We start from the raw sequence: 19644 nt of genomic DNA on the forward strand, positions 1-19644 counted from the left end.
GAGTTGGGCATTGGGAAGTAATTATATTATGAGGCTTTTGACTTTATCCACAGATTCACTCGTTGAGTGCTTCCTAAATTTAAAGCATTAGTATGAGGTGGGGAAAATGTTAGGAGTTGGGGCCTCATGAAATGAAAGAAGTCACTGGAAGGATGGATCATGTCGCTAACCCTTCCTTCTCCTCAGCTTCCTGGAAACCTTGAGGTGAGCAATCCTTCTCCACAGTACCCGCCTCCTTGACATGATTGTTCAGTGTCAGTGTAGGTCCAAAGCAATGGGATCAAGTGGCCATAAAGTAAAGTCTGAAACTGTGAGCCCAAATGAATCTTTCCCCACTTTAAGTTCTTTGGTCAGGTATTTTTTTATAGTGACCAACACTCGAATCCAATATAATTGGGATTTTTCATATTTTCATAATAAAGTATTGTCAGAGGAAAATAGGACAACAGTAGATAGTTTAAAAAATGTTAAGAATATGAAATGAGAGAAAGTATATGATAATGTCTGCTGGAACAAGATTCGTAAAATACTTATTTTCCCAGTTCATTTTGTTTTTTTTCTTTAATACTCCCACTATCTCTGTGTGCCTTTATCTCTCATTCTTGGTCTAAGGATCTCTCATTCTTTCTCTTCTCTTAACTCTTTTTTCCCCTACACTGGGCTCACCAGCAAACCATCCTGGCAGTGTTCTAAAGACATTGAATTGCTCATTGCCTTAGCAAAAACTGGTGAAAGATCCAATCTCTCTTTCTAGAGAAATCAATGGCTAGTAGATCATCTACTAGCCAGAGATCATCTTCAGGCATCAGAAAACCTCAGATATTTGACCTTCCTTTTGGGGAGGGGACTCAGTCCCAGAAGCTGTAGGGAATAAAGAATACAAAATGGAATGTGTGATGCTCTGATGAGAACCAAGCCAATTAGCCTATGAGGCTACAGATGTGGGCCTCTAAAGATCAGGAAATGGTTAGGAGTCACAAGTCCTCTGCCATCATTGATTGCTAAAAAAGGGTTACAGATGCGACCAGGCTAAATGTGCCACTAACATCTCCCCATAAATAACTTTTTATGACAAGAGAAACTTACTTGGGCAGGCATTTCCACTCCTTGAATTTTATTGCTGAAACTCGTATCAGTTTTTCGTTCTCCAAAGTCATTCAGGCTGTCCTACAGAAAAGGGGTTAATACAATCACAGTGCTTATCTGTCCTCTTTGGACAGAGCTACTTATGAACTTTCTTAGTTCCTAGCTTTTTAAGTACCTATGATTACAGGCATGAGTCTACAATGCCCACATTTCCTTTGATTCTTTTAAAAATTATTTTATTATTTTTTGAAAGGTCTTTCTAGCTCCTTTGCAAATTATTGATTAGCTCATTAGTTTTGGGGAGATGTTAATTTTTGAGCTTCTTGTATATTTTGGATATTAGGACTTTGTCAGATGTATTGTTGGTAAAGATCTACCAGTCTGTTGGCTGTCTTTTTAGTTTAGCACCTATGTTCTTTTCTGTGCAGAAAATTTTTATTTTGATATAATCACATTTGTCAAGTCTCTCCTATTTCTGTGGCCTTGCCACTATTTCTAAAAAGTTCCTGCCTATGCCTACCAATTCTAATATTTCTCCTACTCCAACTTGCAATAGTTTCAATGTTTCAGGCCTGACTTTGAGATCTTTAAATTCATTTGAGTTGATATTGGTGCATGGTGATAAACAAGGATCCAATTTTAATTTTCTACATATGGAAGTCCTGATACCAATTATTGAAAAGACTATATTTTTCCATCACACATTTTTATTGTGCCTAATTTCTTATATATATATATATACATATATATATATATATATATATATATATATATATATATATTCAGATGCTGGAGGTGATGTGGCCAGGAGGGACGACTATTACACACTTGGAGGGAGTGAAAACTCGTTCAACCAGTATGGAAAGCAGCATGGCAGCTCCTCAAAAGACTAAACATAGAGTTCCCCTATGACCCAGCAATTCCAATACTTGGCATTTACCCAACTGTCCAGAAACAAGGACATACTAAAGCCACTAGCACAACGATGTTCATTGCAGCACTATTTACCATAGCGAAGATATGGAACCAACTCTGATACCCTTCAATTGATGAGTGGATCAACAAGATGCGGTATTTTTACACAATGGAATTGTATGTTGCTGTCAGAAAGAATGACATCTCTCCATCTGGAAGGAAATGGAAAGACTTAGAAAAAATCATATTAAGTGAAGGAAGTCAGACTCAAAGGAACATATGCTCAATGGTTTCCCCCATTTGTCAGAATCAGTAGAAACCTTGGGCTCTCCCAGCAGATAATTGCAATAGAGCAAAACCTAGATACATAAGGTCATACAGTATGTCGCTAAATGAAAGGTCGTCTAGGAAATAGAAATAAAACCCTTAAAATGAGTGATTGTTGTCCTTAATGTACTATGTTATCTCCCATTTCTTTTGCTGTCTCTCGGTTATCTCATATTTTTACAGTATTTCACTTTGTTATCTGATATATTGTATATATGCGTATTTGGTTATTTGAAATTGGATAGGAAAGCGGCGAAAACAAGATGAGGGTGGGAGTGGGGGGAGGGAAATGGGGACCAAGACTTGAGATAGGGTATCAATATATGTGAAGTAATGCACCTTCCATCTGGTGAAAGTAATGTAACCCTCCTATTAATTACAATAAAAAATATTTTTTGAAACTCATTATAAAGGTGTTGTACAGAGAGGCTACAATTACATAAGTCAGTTAATGAGGATACAGCTTTTTAGAAAATGTTGATTCTTATTTCTTAAATACGGAATTACAAAGTCATGTGTATATCCTACAACATCAAAGAAATGGTAGGAAGGAAGTACTGGGTTGAGATAGAGGGAGGAGAATGATGAATGCGTGACCTTACTCACAATGCACTGAATTCTCAAACTGCGTTTTGAATTGCAACTACTTACAGATGGTAAAAAATATACCTTAAAATGCTGTTCTTCTTAGTAATTCTGAATTTGGGCATTCCCTCGCACTTGTGTCACAGTGCTGTCAGTATAGGCTTGGGCCAGAACAAGGTTACAAGGATACAAGTCCAGTAAATAACTGCACATTAAAGAAGGCTGCATTAATCCAGGCTTTCACTTTCACTTAATCACCATGAGCTAAGCATTTCCTTAATATTTTACCATGAATGCTTCAGAACTAGTAAATTCAATACATATAAAAGACTAAGTATCAAAACCATTTTCCTACCTTTGCGGTTAAAAATGTGCCAGTGGCAAGAAGTAGAATAGATATCATTGTTCCTGTTCATCCTAGAACACAGCAGAAATGAGTTCAAGAAATCTTTCTTCCAGTGTAAAAATACACTCACAAATACTCATTTGGTATTGGTACTGTTTCTTCTGAAGTGTTGCTGTCTCAAAATTTCCAATTGAGAAATATTAAGACTTTATTTTTCATTAATGTAACAAAAAGAATAAATAGGGCCATGCACTCTCGTCCTCATGTATAATTCCAGATTCCCGGGTGGGAAGATCAGGATGGTTATGATTCCAACCAGCTTAGGCAAAATAAGCTGGACCGCATGCTCAACGAGCAAGGTGGGCCAGTGCTTCACATCTGCAACCCTCATTCTGTGGGAGACATAGAAGAGGGTTTCAGACTGATACCAGCACAGGAAAATGTAATATACTTTATCTGCAAAAAGCATTGAAACAAAACAGAACTGAGCATATACCTGAAGTGGGAGAATGCTGGCCAAGCACGTGCCAGGTGCTGAGTGCAAATGCAAGCAGGAACCCACATTACCAACTAGGACTTGTAGTCCCTATGTAATTGTATTATTTGAATTGATTGTGAACATTTGCAAACATAAGAATGTAGAGAGACAGCATAATGAATACGCATATTCCTATTCCTCAGATTATATAATTCTAAGTATTTTGCTGTAGTGTTCTTGCTTACTTTCTACCTCAGCTTGCATGCCTGCTTTTCTCTCTTCTCCCTCTCTCTTTGCCTCTGCCTGTGTGTGTGTGTGTGTGTGTGTGTGTGTGTGTGTGTGATAGTGTTTTGTAGCAAATACTTTGACAATTATAGCAAATCCTTGACTTCTTCCTGCTTCAAATCACTCATCCTCTAAATCTCTTCTGATACCTTCCACTTATATCTTAGTTTTGTCCTACAAAATTTAAGTTTGAAAATATGTTCTTTTCTCTTTCTCTATTCATCCTTATAATCTAATTTTTATCATATCCTTTCACCTGAAAAGGACACAATTTCATCTATTCTTTAAACATTTTTTTCAACTGGAAGAAGAACAGTTTTATTATCTTCATGTACAGAGAAATCAACATTGCACACGTAACCCAGCTTAGTAACCAGTTCCTTAGCCTTTGCATTTTCCAGCTTGCCAATTTGAGTCACAGATTTTGGACTGAGGCCGTTGCCTCCCCAGTGAGGATGGATCTCATCGTGAGTATATGTGAGTATATGCCTGGGTGAAGCTTTCATATAGTCAAACACAAAGTATTTTAAATGCCAAGTGAGAAGTAATTCATGTTGAGGCCTAGCTCTCAGAAGGTATGCAAATGGCTAATTGATACATAAAGAAATGTTCAACTTCTTTAATCATAAAGAAAATACAAATAGAATCCACGCTGATTTCATCAGACCAAGACAGAATGGAAGTCATAAGAAAACAACAGCAAAGGCTGGAAAGACGGAGCAGAAAGATGAGAATGAACTATATTAGCATACTGTTGGTTGGGTTTTTTTTTTTTGCCATTCCTGGGCTTAAGCTCAGGGCCGGAGGACTGTCCCTGGAGTTTTCTCAAGGCTAGAATTCTACCACTTGAGCCTCAGCACCACTTCTGGCTTTTTCTAAGTAGTGGTACCAAGAAATCAAACCCGAGTCTCCGTGCATGCTAGGCAAGCACTCCTCCACTAGGCCAAAGTCCAGACCCTGTTGTTTGCGTTTGAAATTAGTATATCCACTACAGAAATCAGTATGGAGTGTCTTCTTCAAAACACTAATCGTGGATTTACTTGTAAGTTTTATAGGTCTCATAAGTTACAAGGTAACTTCTCATTTTATAGAATATCTTGTTTGTGATTTTGGATGTGGTGAGCTTTGTGTGTGTGTGTGTGTGTGTGTGTGTGTGTGTGTGTGTGTGTGTGTGTGTGTTTCATACGGTCTACTATGGAAAAATCTTAAACCAACAATTTAATGGTACAACTTAAGATGCTGGAAAAAGAGTACTAAACCTGCAAAATCTAGTAGAAGGAAACAAATTATTAAAATTAAAGCAGAATCAAATGAATTAAGAATCCAAAAAAACCTCCCAAAATCAACAAAACAAAATGGAACTGTTGTAACACTTCTTTGGGCAAATAATTTGTGAATAGAAGTAAAAAAATACAGGCAGTAAAGTAAAACAATAAATACATGACATTACATGAAAGCAAAATGCTTCTTCACAGAAAACTAGATAATCATCTGAATTGCAAACAATATAGACCCACTAGATTTAACAGACAAGAGAATATACAATTTTTCAGCAACACCTGGAAATTTTTATAAATAGAAAATATTTTAGGGCATAAAGCACACCTGTGCAGATTCAGAAACACTGAAATTATTCCCTGCATTCTCTCAGACCACAAGGGCATCAAATTGGAACTGAACACCAATCTCCACCGAAGAAAGCCTTTTAACTCATGGAGATTGAAAAACATATTGTTGAATCATGACTGTGTCATGGATTTCAGAACAGAAATTCAACAGTGTATGGAAATTTACAAAAAGGAGCACATAAACTACCAGTACCTTTGGGACAGAGCAAAGGGAGTACTCAGAGGAAAATTTATAGCTCTGAGTGCCTACATTAACAAATTGGAAAAATCACAAACTAATGATTTAATGGTTCACATTAAGCTCCTAGATAAAGAACAACATGACTGGTGGAAGTGCGAAGGGAAATGGAGACCAAGACACGAGAAAGGGTATTAATGTTTGTGGAGTAATGCACCTTCTATCTGGTGAATATAATGTAACACTTGTATTAATCACAATTGCAATAAAAATATATGGAAAAAAAGAACAAATCCAAATTCCAGTAGAAAGAAGCAAATTATTGAAGTCAAAGCAGAATTAAATAAATTGGAGTCCAAAAAAACCATGGGAAGGATCATCAAAACAAGGAGTTGGTTCTTTGAAAAAAAAGAATAGGTCCTTAGAAAACCTTACCAAAAAAAAAAGAAGAAGAGAGCGCATCCCTTCCCCACACTCCCCCCCAAAAACATGGACAGGTATGGAAATATCACAGCAGAAATTACCAAGATACAGAACATCATAAAGGAATACGTTTCCAACTCTATGCTAACAAATTTGAGGATCTAGAAGAGATGGATGAATTTCTAGCCAATATTAACATAACAACCAAGCAGAACCAAGAAGAACTAATCCATCTAAACAGACCTATTTCAAGTCCTGAAATATAAATGGCAATAAAAGACCTCCCATCCAAGGAAAGTCCAGGGCCAGATAAATTCACAGCTAAATCCTATGAGGCCATCAGAGGAGAACCCACACCAATACTTCTCAAGCTCTTCAATGAAATTGAAAGTGAACACTCTTCTACCAAACTCGTTGTACAAAGCTACCATAACCAAAACCAGATAGGGACTCATCAAAGAAAGAGAACTATAGACTCATCTCTTTGATGAATATTGATGCAAAACTGCTCAACAAATACTGGCCAACCATCTTCAGCAACTCCTCAAAAAATTATACACTATGAAAAAAATTATACACTATGACCAAACAGTATTCATCACAGGGTTGCAAAGCTGGTTCAATAGATAGAAGTCAATAAGATTCAACACATCAACAGGAGCAAGGACAAGAATCACATGATTATCTCAACAGATGCAGAAAAGAAATTTGACAAGATGTAACACCCCTTTATGCTGAAAGCTCTGGAGAAACTAGGAATCTATGGAACAATCCTGAATATAATACAGGCTGTGTATGACAAACCCACAGCTAACATTATACTTAGTGGTGGAAAGCTAAAGCCATTTCCACTAAATTCAGGAAGGAGACAAGGATGCCCAATCTCTCCACTTCTCTTTAACATAGTATTAGGATTCCTAGCCAGGGTTTTTCATTTGTTCTTCCCTCCCCTTCTCTATTTTCCTTGTACTATTCTTTGCTTCTTTCATCCTTTAAACACAATCTTAATATGTTAGCAGTGATGAATCTATAGGAATTCCTTACCTGAGGAATAGCAGTAGGTATCTTCCTACAGTCCTTCAATATTTATTTTCAACTATCTTTTTACAAAGGAGACAGAAAGGAAAGAATCATTACCTTTTCCAACTTTGCAGTGAATTACGATGATGGTGTGAGGATCCTTGGATAACCAGGCAATGACTTCTTTAGAGAATGAAACCATCTCTCTGCTTTAACAAAGATTTTTAGTTAATTAAAATTCATTCCCAAATTTCAAGCCCAGTGAATTTAGTGCTTTTCTGACCATCAGTGTTGCATCAGACTTACTCAAGAGTGGGGACATTGTGATCATCGATCATAATTCTATGCACTCGGTGATGAAAATACTTGGGGTCATAAGACCGTTCGCCTGGAAGAAATGAGATATGTGTCAGAGGTGTATGGCTACTGATATGAACGTCAGGAACGAAGTTTAAATTTTCTCTTAGGAATTATTATCGCCTTTCCATTGTTCTAAAAGGATTTTTAACATCACCAGCACAAAGTTCCCGGAGAGGAACGCAGCAGACCAGTGGACCAAAGAGCCAAAAAGACAAGAAGGACTTTAGGGACAGATTCTTGTCCTTAAAGACTTTTTCATCCCAAGTAATCTAAAATCAGCTCATGCTTCATATTCTTTACCTTTAACCTTCTAACAGAGTGATTATTCGATCTTCTAGACTGCTTATTCTATCATACTACATAGGTACAACTAAGCAGAGGTTAATGGTGCTGTCTAAATGCTCAGTCCCTGAAAATGTCATTAAAGTTTATTCTGACAATGAAATGCAATAAAAATGTACCTAAAAATCACGATTGGGAAAGCAGGGGACAGTGAAAGGGGGACAAAATCATGAGAAGGGGTATCACAGTTTGAGAAATAATATACCCATTACCTTAAAAAATCTAACTGTAACCCCTCTATACATTAGGAGATACACTAGGCCTCCTTGGCACAGGTCGAAACTTTCTTAATAAGGACCAAGAATCACAACAAATCAGAGAAAGGCTGGATAAGTGGGACTGCGTCAAACTGCAGAGCTATTGTCTGGCAACGGACATAGCTAGTAAATTAAATAGGAAGCCTACAGAGTGGGAGAAGATCTTCACCAACCCAACAAAGGACAAGGGCCTCATATCTAAAATATATCAACAACTCAAAAAATTGAATCACTCCAAAACTAAAAGTAACAACCATCCCATTAAAAAATGGGCCAAAGACTTAGAGTCTTCTCTGACAAAGAAACAAAAATGGCCTATAGACACATGAAGAAATGCTCAACATTTCTGGTCATAGAAGAAATGGAAATCAAAACAACTCTAAGATTCCACCTCACTCCAATTAGAATGGCCAGGATCAGGAAAACGAATAACAGATGCTGGAGGGGATGTGGCCAGGAGGGATCACTACTACACTGTTGGTGCGAGTGCAAACTTGTTCAACCAGTATGGAAAGCAGTATGGCAGTGCCTCAAAAAGATAAACATAGAACTCCCCTCTGACACAGCAATTCCACTACTTGGCATTTACCCAACCATCCAAAATCTAGGGCATACTAAATCCACTAGCACAGCAATGTTCATTGCAGCATTATTCACCTTAGCAAGATATGGAACCAACCTAGGTGTCCCTCAGTTTATGAATGGATCAACAAGATGTGGTATTTGTACACAATGGAATTCTATGCTGCTGTCAGAAAAAGTGACATCGACCCATTTGTTAGGAAATGGAAAGACTTAGAAAAAATCATATTAAGTGAAGTAAGCCAAACTCAAAGGAACTTAGGCTCAATGGTTTCCCTCATTTGTCATAACCAGTAGAAACCTTGGGCTCTACTAGCAGAGATCTGCAATAGAGCAAAACCTTGATATATAAGGCCATATAGTATGAAGCTAATTGAAAAGACCTCCAGGATACTGAAACAAAAGCCATATAATGAATGATTCTTGTCCTTAATGTACTATGTTATCTTTCATCTCCTTTGTTGTCTCTTGGGTATCTCATATTGTTACAGTATCTCACTTTGTTATCTGGTATATTGAATTTATTTGTATTTGGTTATTTGAAATTTGATAGGGAAGGGGGGAAAACCAAGACGGGGGTGGGTGGTAGGTGGGGGAGGGTGATGGGTACCAAGACATGTGAAAGGGTATCAATATATGTGAATCAATGCACCTTCTATCTGACAAATATCATGTCACCCTTTGATTAATTACAATAAAAATTAAAAAAAGAAAATCACACCACCATAAAAAAATCTAGACAGCTGTTAGGAGAACCTAGGAAAGGTGGGCATTGTGGAGGCATGCCTGTAATCTTAGCTACTTGAAAATCTGAGAACTAAGAAAGTTCCAGGCCAGATATGCACTGTGATTTAATTAACCCCTTTTCTGTAGGATAGCCTGAATTACTTTGGAGAACAAAGAACTGGTAAGAGTTTCAGCAATAAATTTCAAAGACTAGAAACTCCTTCCCAAGTAAGTTTTCTCTTTTCACAAAAAGTTATTTACGGGGAGATGTTAGTGGCACATTTAGCCTGGTCGCAACTGTAACCCTTCTTTAACAATCAATGATGGCAGAGGACTTGTGACTCCTAACCATTTCCTGATCTTTGGAGGCCCACATCTGTAGCCTCATAGGCTATTGGCTTGGTTCTCATCAGAGCATCACACATTCCATTTCGTATTCTTTATTCCCGACAGCTTTGGATTGAGTGCCCTTCCCAAAAGGAAGGTCAAATATCTGAGGTTTTCTGATGCCTGAAGATGATCTTTGGCTGGTAGATGATCTACTAGCCATAGATTTCCCTAGAAGGAGGGATTGGATTGTTCAGCAACGTTCACTAAGGCAATGAGCAATTCAAGGTCTATAAAACATTGCCAGTATGGTTTCGTAATGACCCCTGTGTAGGGGAAAGAGGAGTTCAGAGAAGAGAAAGAATGAGAGATCCTAAGACCAAGAATGAGAGATAAAGACACACAGAAGAAAACAGAATGACCGGGGAAAATAAGAATTTTACGAATATTGTTCCAGCAGACATTATCATATACTTACTTCCATGTTCTTAACGTTCTTTAAACTATCTACTGTTGTCCTATTTTCCTCTGATAATACTTCATTATGAAAATATGAAAAATCCCAATTATATCGGATTGGAGTGTTGATAAGTATAAAAAAATACTTTACCAAAGAACTTCAAGTGGGGAAAGATTAATTTGGCCTCACAGTTTCAGGCTTTACATCATGGCCATGTGATCCCATTTCTTTGGGCCTGCACTGTCACGGAAAAATCATGTCAAGGAGGCAGGTATTGTGGGGAAGACTGCTCACCTCAAGGTGCCCAGGAAGCTGAGGAGAAGGAAGGGTCAGTGACTTCTTTGGTTTCATGAGGCCCCAACTCCTAACATTTTCCCCACCTCCTACTAATGCTTTAAATTTAGGAAGCACTCAATGAATGATTCTGTGGATAAAGTCAAAAGCCTCATAATATAATTACTTCCCAATGCCCACCTCTGAACACTGCTGGTATATTGGGGATCAAGCCTTCCAACTATGAGCATTTTAAATGCACATTTCATATCCAAACTCTAACACACAAAGATGGAACCATACAGTGAATGGTTCAGCCCTTCCTACAGTCATGCTTTGTTTATTCCTTCCCCACTCTTCTCAAACCCTGGGTCACCCTTCCTACTCTTCTTTGCTCAACCAGGATTACTTTGAAGGAAATGCTATTCATCAGATCCTTTTATCTCACAAGCAGTTTGGCATGACACCCAACATATGCACTCTAAAAAAAAATCCAACAACTACAAAACATCTACCTGACATTGAAGACTGGCACCCGTCTGTATTTCTAGATACGGGCTGCAATTTGAGAATGGTGTTTCAAAGCCAGCGTTGGCAGGAAATCCTTTCCTTCTTAGCTCTAACTAAGAACCAAAACAGCCTGAGTTGGAGATGTGAAGTGGTACAGCACTGCCCAATTGCATCTGTCATTCCCCTATTGCATTTTCAGGCATCTTTCTCGCTATTGCCCTTTCATTGTTTGCCCATCCTGGGGCTTAAACTCAGTGGCCTGTTGCTCAATAGGCTTGACCTCTTCATAAGTGGCACTTTACCAGGTGGGCTACATCTCTAGCTCAACTTCTGGCTAAGTATATAGAAATGGATTATCTCAAAGTTTTCAGCCCTGGCTGGTATTATTCTTCATTCCTCTCAGCTTCTGCCTCTTGAGTAGCCTGGATTACAGACATCAGCCACTCGCATGCAGTACAAGTGCTTTTGCTAATTGGAAATGTGGCAGTTCACTTTATCAGCTCTTCTCAGTTGGTTCATCACCAGACATCTGGAGTTTCTCAAAGAGAATTCTAAGAAATCCTTTTTGAGCGACTTGCTGGGAGCCAAAGAGTATTGAAAGGTTCCCTTACCAAAAAAAAAAAAAAAAAAAAAAAAAAACAGAAACCATGTTGGAGAAAAAGGCAGATAAAGAATCTCTTCTCTGTAGAGGACCCCTCACTAATGGTACAGCATCATCTAGTGCAGCTATGTGGAGATGTCATTCCTCCTGATGAGGAACTATCTCCCAAACCACAGTCCTTTCTCTAGTGCATGACAACAGATTGTGTCATCGCTGTTTCAGCACCTTCACTGTTCTCATGGTCATAAGCAAGCCTAGAAGCAAGGGCTTGTTCTTTCCATGTTACTGTCTGCAAACCTCAGCTGGTCTCTTTTTCCATGGTATGTAATTAGCCACAATGAGGAAAATACATAAGAATGTTGATAATGTACTGACTCATTCTAAATGTTGCCTTCATTTCTTAATGCTGTTAACAAGCTAAAAAAAAGAGAAAGAGATTAGGATACTGACTTTACATCTGTCATCCCCACTAAAATAAAGGCTTTTGTTGCTTTACAGAGTCGCTATGTTGGCTACTTTGAAATAGTGAAGAATGTGTTTAACTGGGAAATGCCAGTTAAGAAAACTCTCAAATTATGACGACTGTCATTTACTCCATCCAATGTAAGTGCTTCATAATGGAAGGACAATACCAATTAGCCTTAAATTAGAGTTCCTAATTGTATCTTGGACCTTCTGATGCACTCTCTCATATTTCCTAGATTTGGATTGACTCATTTTCTGTTCTTTCTCTATAACAACTAAATTTTCTTCAGCCCCGCATATTCTCTCGTCTGCATTGTCTAACCTGCTATCAAAGCTATCTACTTTATTCTTTATCTCCCTTGCTTCTAATTGCTCGGTTTTGATGCCTTGCATCACTTCTTTCAGATCATATATGGATTTCTTTAGCTCTTTGATTTCCATTTGAGTGGTTAGCTCAGTAGCTTTATTCTCTTTGGACATTTCCTGGAGTTCAGTCACCTTTTTGTTTGTGGATTCTATGAATTCATCCATTTTTCTTTGAAAAACCTTTATTATGGCCTCCTTTATGTCTTCCCCTTTTTCATATATCACCTTGTTTATGGTTTTCTCTTGTTTAGCTATGGCTTCCTCCCTTAGCTTTTTCTTTATATTTTCACACTTTTCATTAATGACGTATATCAATTGCATGTGTATAGGACTTGGAAGACTCTCCTCCAGGTTTGACAGTGACTGTTCCATTGTCTGTTTATATTGGGTGGGGGTTGTTATTCCTTGATTTGACATTTTTCTTGAGTTTCTTCTTCTGCCCATTTGAAAATGGGAGCAAGATTAATACAGAACAACATTATATTTTTTCAGATATAACCAACCTAGGCTTCTTTAGCTGGCAGACACTAGATGTTCACAATTTTTGAATGGTATTATCACTCTCTTTTTGTGCACTTACAGACCAGTCTAATACAACCACTGATAAGCAATTTATGACCAAAACAATAAGCCTCTCAATCCAATCTCTATTGTATTTAAGTTCTTCTGGACCTAGAGTATAATTGAACACCTAGATATACAGTATTACTCAACAACATCAAATGTAGATCCATGCATTATAAGAGTTGAAAGATGAACAGAGGACCAGAGATAGAAAAATAGTATGAGAGAGAACAGGGGAGGTACAAAAGGACTAATGAAGTAGCATAAGATTATTATAGTAATGACGAAAAGGTATAGCGTAAGGATAACTGACCTAAGTTGATAAGCAGGTAGTGTATTTGAGTATTGGTATTGAGGAGGGCCTGGAGAAAGAGGTCAATGGTATTGGAAATATACTTCAGGGAATCATCTCAGAGAATTTCCCAAATATCCAGATGGGCAGGTCCATCCAGATACAAGAAACTTTAAAACCCCAACCAAACCTGACCAGAAAAGAACACCTCACAGCCGTATTATAATTTGAACTGGATCAATAGAGACCAAAGAAAGGATCCTAAAGGCAGCCAGGGAGAAGGGATCAATCACCTATAAAGGCAAACCAATCAGAATAACCCCAGATTTCTCAGCAGAGACCATGCAAGCAAGAAGAGATTGGAAGCATATATGTCATGCCCTTAAGTCAAATAACTACCAATCAGGAATACTGTACCCAGCAAAGCTCTCATTCATAACTGAGGGAACAGTAAAAACATTCCATTCCAGGGAAAAGCTGCAACATTATGTAGCAACCAAACCAACATTACAGAAAATTCTCAAAGATGTTCTACACATGGAAAACCAACACAAATGCAATACAGAGAAAAAATGGCACCTAAATATCATATCATCTAAGTACCACAAGAACTGTCAAGACACAGACCCTAATGAAATCTTTTAAAAATGATAGGAACTAATTATTATCTCTCAATCCTAACTCTCAATGTCAATCGACTTAACTCTCCAATAAATGGCGTAGTATGTCTAGTTGGATCAAAAAGCAAGATCCATCATTTTGCTGTCTACAAGTGACATATCTTACCCCAAAAAACAAACACCTTTTGAAAATGAGAGGTTGGAATAAACTCTATCAAGCTAACGGCCCCCATAAACAGGTTGGAGTTGCCAGCCTCATATCAGATAAAATAGATTTCAACCTAAAATTAGTGAGAAAAGACAAAGAAGGTTACTACATACTACTAAAGGGATGTTTCCGCTAGGAGGATATAAGCATCGTAAATATCTACACACCGAATCCAGGAGCTCTGAACTTCATCAAGCAAACTTTACTTTCACTGAAACCATACATAGATCGAAACACAGTGATTGTTGGTGACTTTAACACACCACTCTCACCTTTGGACAAATCAACAAGGCAAAAACTCAACAGAGAAACCTTATAATTGAACAACTATATAGACCAACTAGATCTAACAGACATCTGCAGATTATTCCACCCAGCAACAACACAATATATGTTTTTCTCAGCAGCACATGGAACATTTTCCAAAACAGACCACATTTTAGGCCATAAAACAAACCTGGACAGATTCAGGATATTGAACAACACATTGTTGAAACTCCAATGGGTCATTGAGGAGATCAGAACAGAAATCCAACAGTTTATGAAATACCACAAAACACCAGCTCCTTTGGGACACGGCATAGGCAGTACTCAGAGAAAAATTTATAGCTCTGAGTGCTTACAATAACAAACTGGAAAAATCACAAACCAACAATTTAATGTCTCACCTTAAGCTCCTGTAAAAAGAGCAACAAACCAACCCTAATCCCAGTAGAAGGAAGCAAATTATTAAACTCAAAGCAGAATTAAATGATTTGGAATCCAAAAAAAAACTATAGAAAGAATCAACAAATCAAGGTATTGTTTCTTTGAAAGAATTAACAAAATTGACATAGCAACTCTTACCAACAAAGAAGGGAGGGACTAGGAGTTTGGCCTGTGGTAGAGTGCTTGCCTAGCATGCAAGACCCAGGTTCAATTCCTCAGAACCACATACACAGAAAAAAAGCTGGAAGTGGTGCTGAGGCTCAAGTGGTAGAGCTCTAGCCTTGAGAAAGTGCAAGGACAGTGCTCAGGCCCTAAGCTCATGCCCAGGACTGGCAAAAAAAAGAAGAAGGAGGAGGAGGAGGAGGAGGAAGCATACCGAAATAAACAAAATCAGAGACGAAAATGGTAATATCACAACAGAAATTACCAAGATCCAGAGTAATATGAGGGAATACTTCTCAAACCAACAAATTTGAGAATCTAGAAGAAATGGATGAATTCCTAGCCAATATTAACATACCCACACTGAACCAAGAAGTAACCCAACTAAACAGGCCTATTTCAAGCACTGAAATAGAAATGGCAATAAAAGACCTTCCACCTAAGAAAAACCCAGGGCCAGATGGATTCACAGCTGAATTCTATAAAGTCTTCAAATCTGATCTGTGTCAGACTCATATGCCTTCACAGTGAAGGTGTCAACGACCAAAATGGTAAGCTGTCCAGTCATGGCCGGCTATCAATGCTAAGTGAGTGCATGTAGTTTTCACATGAGTGTTAAACAGTACACATGACAGGCTATCAGTAATAGTACATCCTTACATTGCGTTTTGAAAATCAGCAAAAGTAGACTATGTGGAAAGACAATTTCTCCTCTTCTCTTTGGAAGTCAAGTAGGAAGAGCTACAAGGTCAAATGCAGATGGCCAGAGTGCATGTATGCAGCTCACTATTACTGAAGGGAATGGAAACAGACTTCACATACAGAGTAGCTAATGGAGCCTGAATCAGTTTTCTGTAATACACACCTCTGTTATATTGAAAGGCCCACCACCAGATTGGATGGGAGTTCTGCAGATCCTTTATCAATCAGATAGGCTGGACAGATAGCCAACAGTGGTGCCAGCAGGGAGGAACAGAAGCGCCATGGAAGCAGAGATGTAGATGATAAATGAGCTTTGTATCCCACATAGCAAGTGAACTAGAAAATAACCCACAAAACCACAGGGAACACTGGTGTATATTCATAAGGCATGGACTCTTGGTCATCCTTTCATAAAAGATTTGTTTAGCAGAGGTGAACACTTAAATGGAACAAGAAAACATTTCTAGGAAAAGGTAGGAAATACAGCCTTGTAGAGTCAGTTTTTGGTGAATTATAGGTATTTGGGAAGGACAAGTAGGTGTAGAAATTCACATAGTATTTGACTGTGTAGAATTCAACAATTCAGTGCTGATAATAAGGAGCAGAGTACACATACAATCAGATGGGTCAGCCAAAAATGTTCAGATACCTGAATATAGATAGAATGTGTATAAAGATGTACTGAAAACAAGCACCAAGTTTGTGAGGAGCTAGTTTGAAGGTCACACCAGTGCACTTTTGTCTGTGCCATTCTGCCCTTTGACAAGTTGGGTGAATGACTGAGACACCAGTGAGGAGATGCAGTTCTTCTTCTACTGAGCAGAGAAGAGAATTCTTAAAAAATCCTCATCAAACCACCTGTGTATGAAACCCAATTCGAGGGGTTGTATGCCTTTTCTACAGTACAAGAACAAATAATCACCAAGTAAGAGCCTCTGAACTAACAATTTTCATCACAGCACTGGGGGATATGGGTCTCAAAGGAGTAATATCCTCAGTGCCTGTCTGGACGTAAGCACCTGCTGAGTTTATCTCCTTGTCATGTGAGTGCTTTAGAATATTGTGACAATACCAGTATACAAGACAGAATATTGGTATCACTATGTTCTCGTGTTCAATTTTGAAACTTAACTGGAAAGTTCAAGGCTCTGTATTCCTATCTCATCACCAGAGTGAAGTGGTAGAGGGGAAACATAAGCTGGAGATGTAGCTCAACTGGCAGACCACATGCCTAGCATGCACAAGGCCATGCTTTCAATACGCAGCACTGTAGACAAAAAGTGTGATTTCTCTGATATTGTCCAAATTAACGTTTTATGTATTTGCAATGTTGAAAATGATGACAATATACTAACAAATATTATCATACTTGAACTTCCTAGCCAAACACCTGGCATATCCATGTACTTGTCCTCTGAGTGTTAAGCCATTCTGGAGTATAACAATACATAGTATACTCGAAAGCCTGTCCATATTTTGCTCAGGGATGCAATTATGTTCAATTTTGAAATGAAACAGAAATAGTAGACAAAGTCAAAGACATTTTCCGTTGTGAGGTCAAGTACTTGCAACCACAATGCTTAGTCAGATGATCACAGTCTGTGTATGCCACTCACAATAAGTCCCAGGGTATGACAAAGATTTCAGATGAGGAAGAGCTATTTGACCTTGCGTCAATCCCTCATAACCCAGGACTCTGCAGCTTGAAATACTAAGCATCACTTTGGATGGAGTCCTGCATTCCACCTGCAGATGCTTTTATCCATCAGAGCGGCAGAACAGACAGCCAACACTAGAGCAAACAAGAAATAGAGAAGACTTAGAAGAAGAAATTTAGATGTTATATCATATTGAACTCCTATTAGCACATGAAATGCAAAATATATGAAACAACAAAAGCACAATGAACACTGAATTAGGTTAGCTAGGAAAGTAATATATCTCAATCTTGCATAAAAGCTTTGTTTTGGAGAGTTTACATTTTAACTTTTGCTAGAAGAAACTTCATTTCTAGACAAAAGCAGGAAATATCCTTTGCATTTACAGTATGTAAAGTTGGTATTAGGTGCACTATTGCTAACATCAATGAAAAACTAAGTCTATGAATTCACATGGTCCTTGACTGTGTATAGTTTAATCATTTAGCACAGACGAAAATGAACAGCTGGGCACTGATGGCTCATGACTGCACTCTTTTCTACTCAGGAGCCTAAGCTCTGAGGATCACAGTTCAAGGCAACCCAGAAAAGAAATCTCAGAGACTCTTTTCTCCAGTAAACCATCAGAAAACTTAAACTGATGCTGAGGTTCAAAGCAATAGAGTACTATCCTTGAGCTGATGAACTGAGACAACGCCCAGGCCACGAGTCCAAGGTCCATGAATAAAACAAAACAAAAATGAACCATACTTGTGAAGTCTTCCATCAAAAGTTAGATATCTGCATATAAATACACATGTGTATAAAGATATGTAGGGACCACGAAACTATTTTCAAAGTCATAGCAGTGCAGCTGTTGTCTGTACCATTCCTTTCTTTTCCAAGTTATGTGAATGAATGAGAAACAGTGAGCAGACACTTCTCAGAGGAAGAGGTAAGAATGACAGAGAAACAGAGGATGTGCAATCCACCGTCCCTAGCCATAAAGGAAATGCAAATCAAAATGTCTCTGAGATTCCATCTTATTCCAATTACACTGCCCAACATTAGGAATTAGAACAACAAATGCTGTGGGGATTTGAGGGAAAAGGAATCCTATTTCACTGTAAACTAATACAACCACTTTGGACAGCAGTCTAGAGGTTCCTCAAAAAATCCCTTAACTGTGACCTAGCCATATCATTCCAGGGCATCTATGCAGAAAAACACAAGCCAGAACACTGTAAATACAGTTGTGTCTCTATGTTCATTTCTGTAATATTCATAATAGCCCAGTTATGGGAACAGTCCAGATGGCCTACAGTGGTGAGTGTATCCAAGTGATGCAACACTGATACACAATGTACTTTTACAATGCCATTAAAATTTATGTAATTTGGAACTTGAATTTCTGAGGACCAGGACAAAAGAATAAATGAAAAATGCCTTTGCATGCATTTACTGTCAGCAATAATGGAAAAGTATGACAACATGGCTGAATGCTGAGGAATTGTGAATGAACAGAAACTTTTTATCAGTATTTTGGAGGAACTGATCAAAAACTTTGTTAGCTACTCATGTTAAATTTTACAATCCTATACATAAAAATAGTTATTGAAAGTAAGTGAATAGGAACATATAAAATGATCACATACAAAATATTTCTAGGGGCCAGGAGTTTGGCCTAGTGGTTAAAGTGCTTGCCTAGCATGCATGAAGACCCGGGTTCAATTCCTTGGTACCACATACATAGAAAAAAGCCAGAAGTGGTGCTGAGGCCCAAGGGGTAGAGCTCTAGCCTTGAGAAAGTCCAAGGACAGTGCGCAGGCCCTGAGCTCAAGCCCAGGACTAGCAAAAAAAAAGAACAAAATATTTCTAGCAGCATCAACAAATACTATATTCAAAAATTTTGCCTTACAATGAGATCTCAGGATATTCTAGTTTTAGGAAGTCATTATAATTGTGAGTTAAGAAATTTGCCTTTAATTATTACATGTATCATTGGTAAAATAACTTGTCCCAAACTGTCCACACAACAAAAACACACCTTTAAGCAACGGAGAGGGGAGTCAAAGCTATGAAGTTGTATGTATATATCTAAATGCTGTTGAAGAATTTCCATACAGACTGGCATATACCTCAAAATGACAAAATTCTCCTTCCTGCTCTTCTTCACATTGTAACCGTGATAACACATTCTTTGCTATTTTA

The 19644-nt window shown here is 38.1% G+C and overlaps 1 long non-coding RNA gene across 4 annotated transcripts; it reads right to left on the bottom strand.

Annotated features, from left to right (window-relative positions):
* Nucleotides 1-1088: 1088 nt before the first annotated feature.
* Nucleotides 1089-19642, bottom strand: LOC150039200 (uncharacterized). Of its 4 annotated transcripts, none has more exons than XR_016534488.1 (6): nucleotides 19572-19642; nucleotides 7578-7659; nucleotides 7389-7480; nucleotides 3269-3330; nucleotides 2998-3118; nucleotides 1091-1167 (listed from the first exon to the last, which is right to left on the bottom strand). It is a non-coding gene; the product is annotated as an uncharacterized LOC150039200 (long non-coding RNA). The 4 variants fall into 4 exon arrangements; XR_016534490.1 differs by lacking the exon at nucleotides 1091-1167 and adding an exon at nucleotides 2147-2213; XR_016534487.1 differs by lacking the exon at nucleotides 2998-3118 and having other exon boundaries at nucleotides 1089-1167.
* Between the last annotated feature and the right edge of the window lie 2 nt (nucleotides 19643-19644).

This window comes from Megascapheus bottae, unplaced genomic scaffold (genome assembly GCF_031878675.1).
Source record: "Megascapheus bottae isolate mThoBot1 unplaced genomic scaffold, mThoBot2.hap1 HAP1_SCAFFOLD_348, whole genome shotgun sequence".
In the NCBI taxonomy this organism is placed as follows: Eukaryota; Metazoa; Chordata; class Mammalia; order Rodentia; family Geomyidae; genus Megascapheus; species Megascapheus bottae.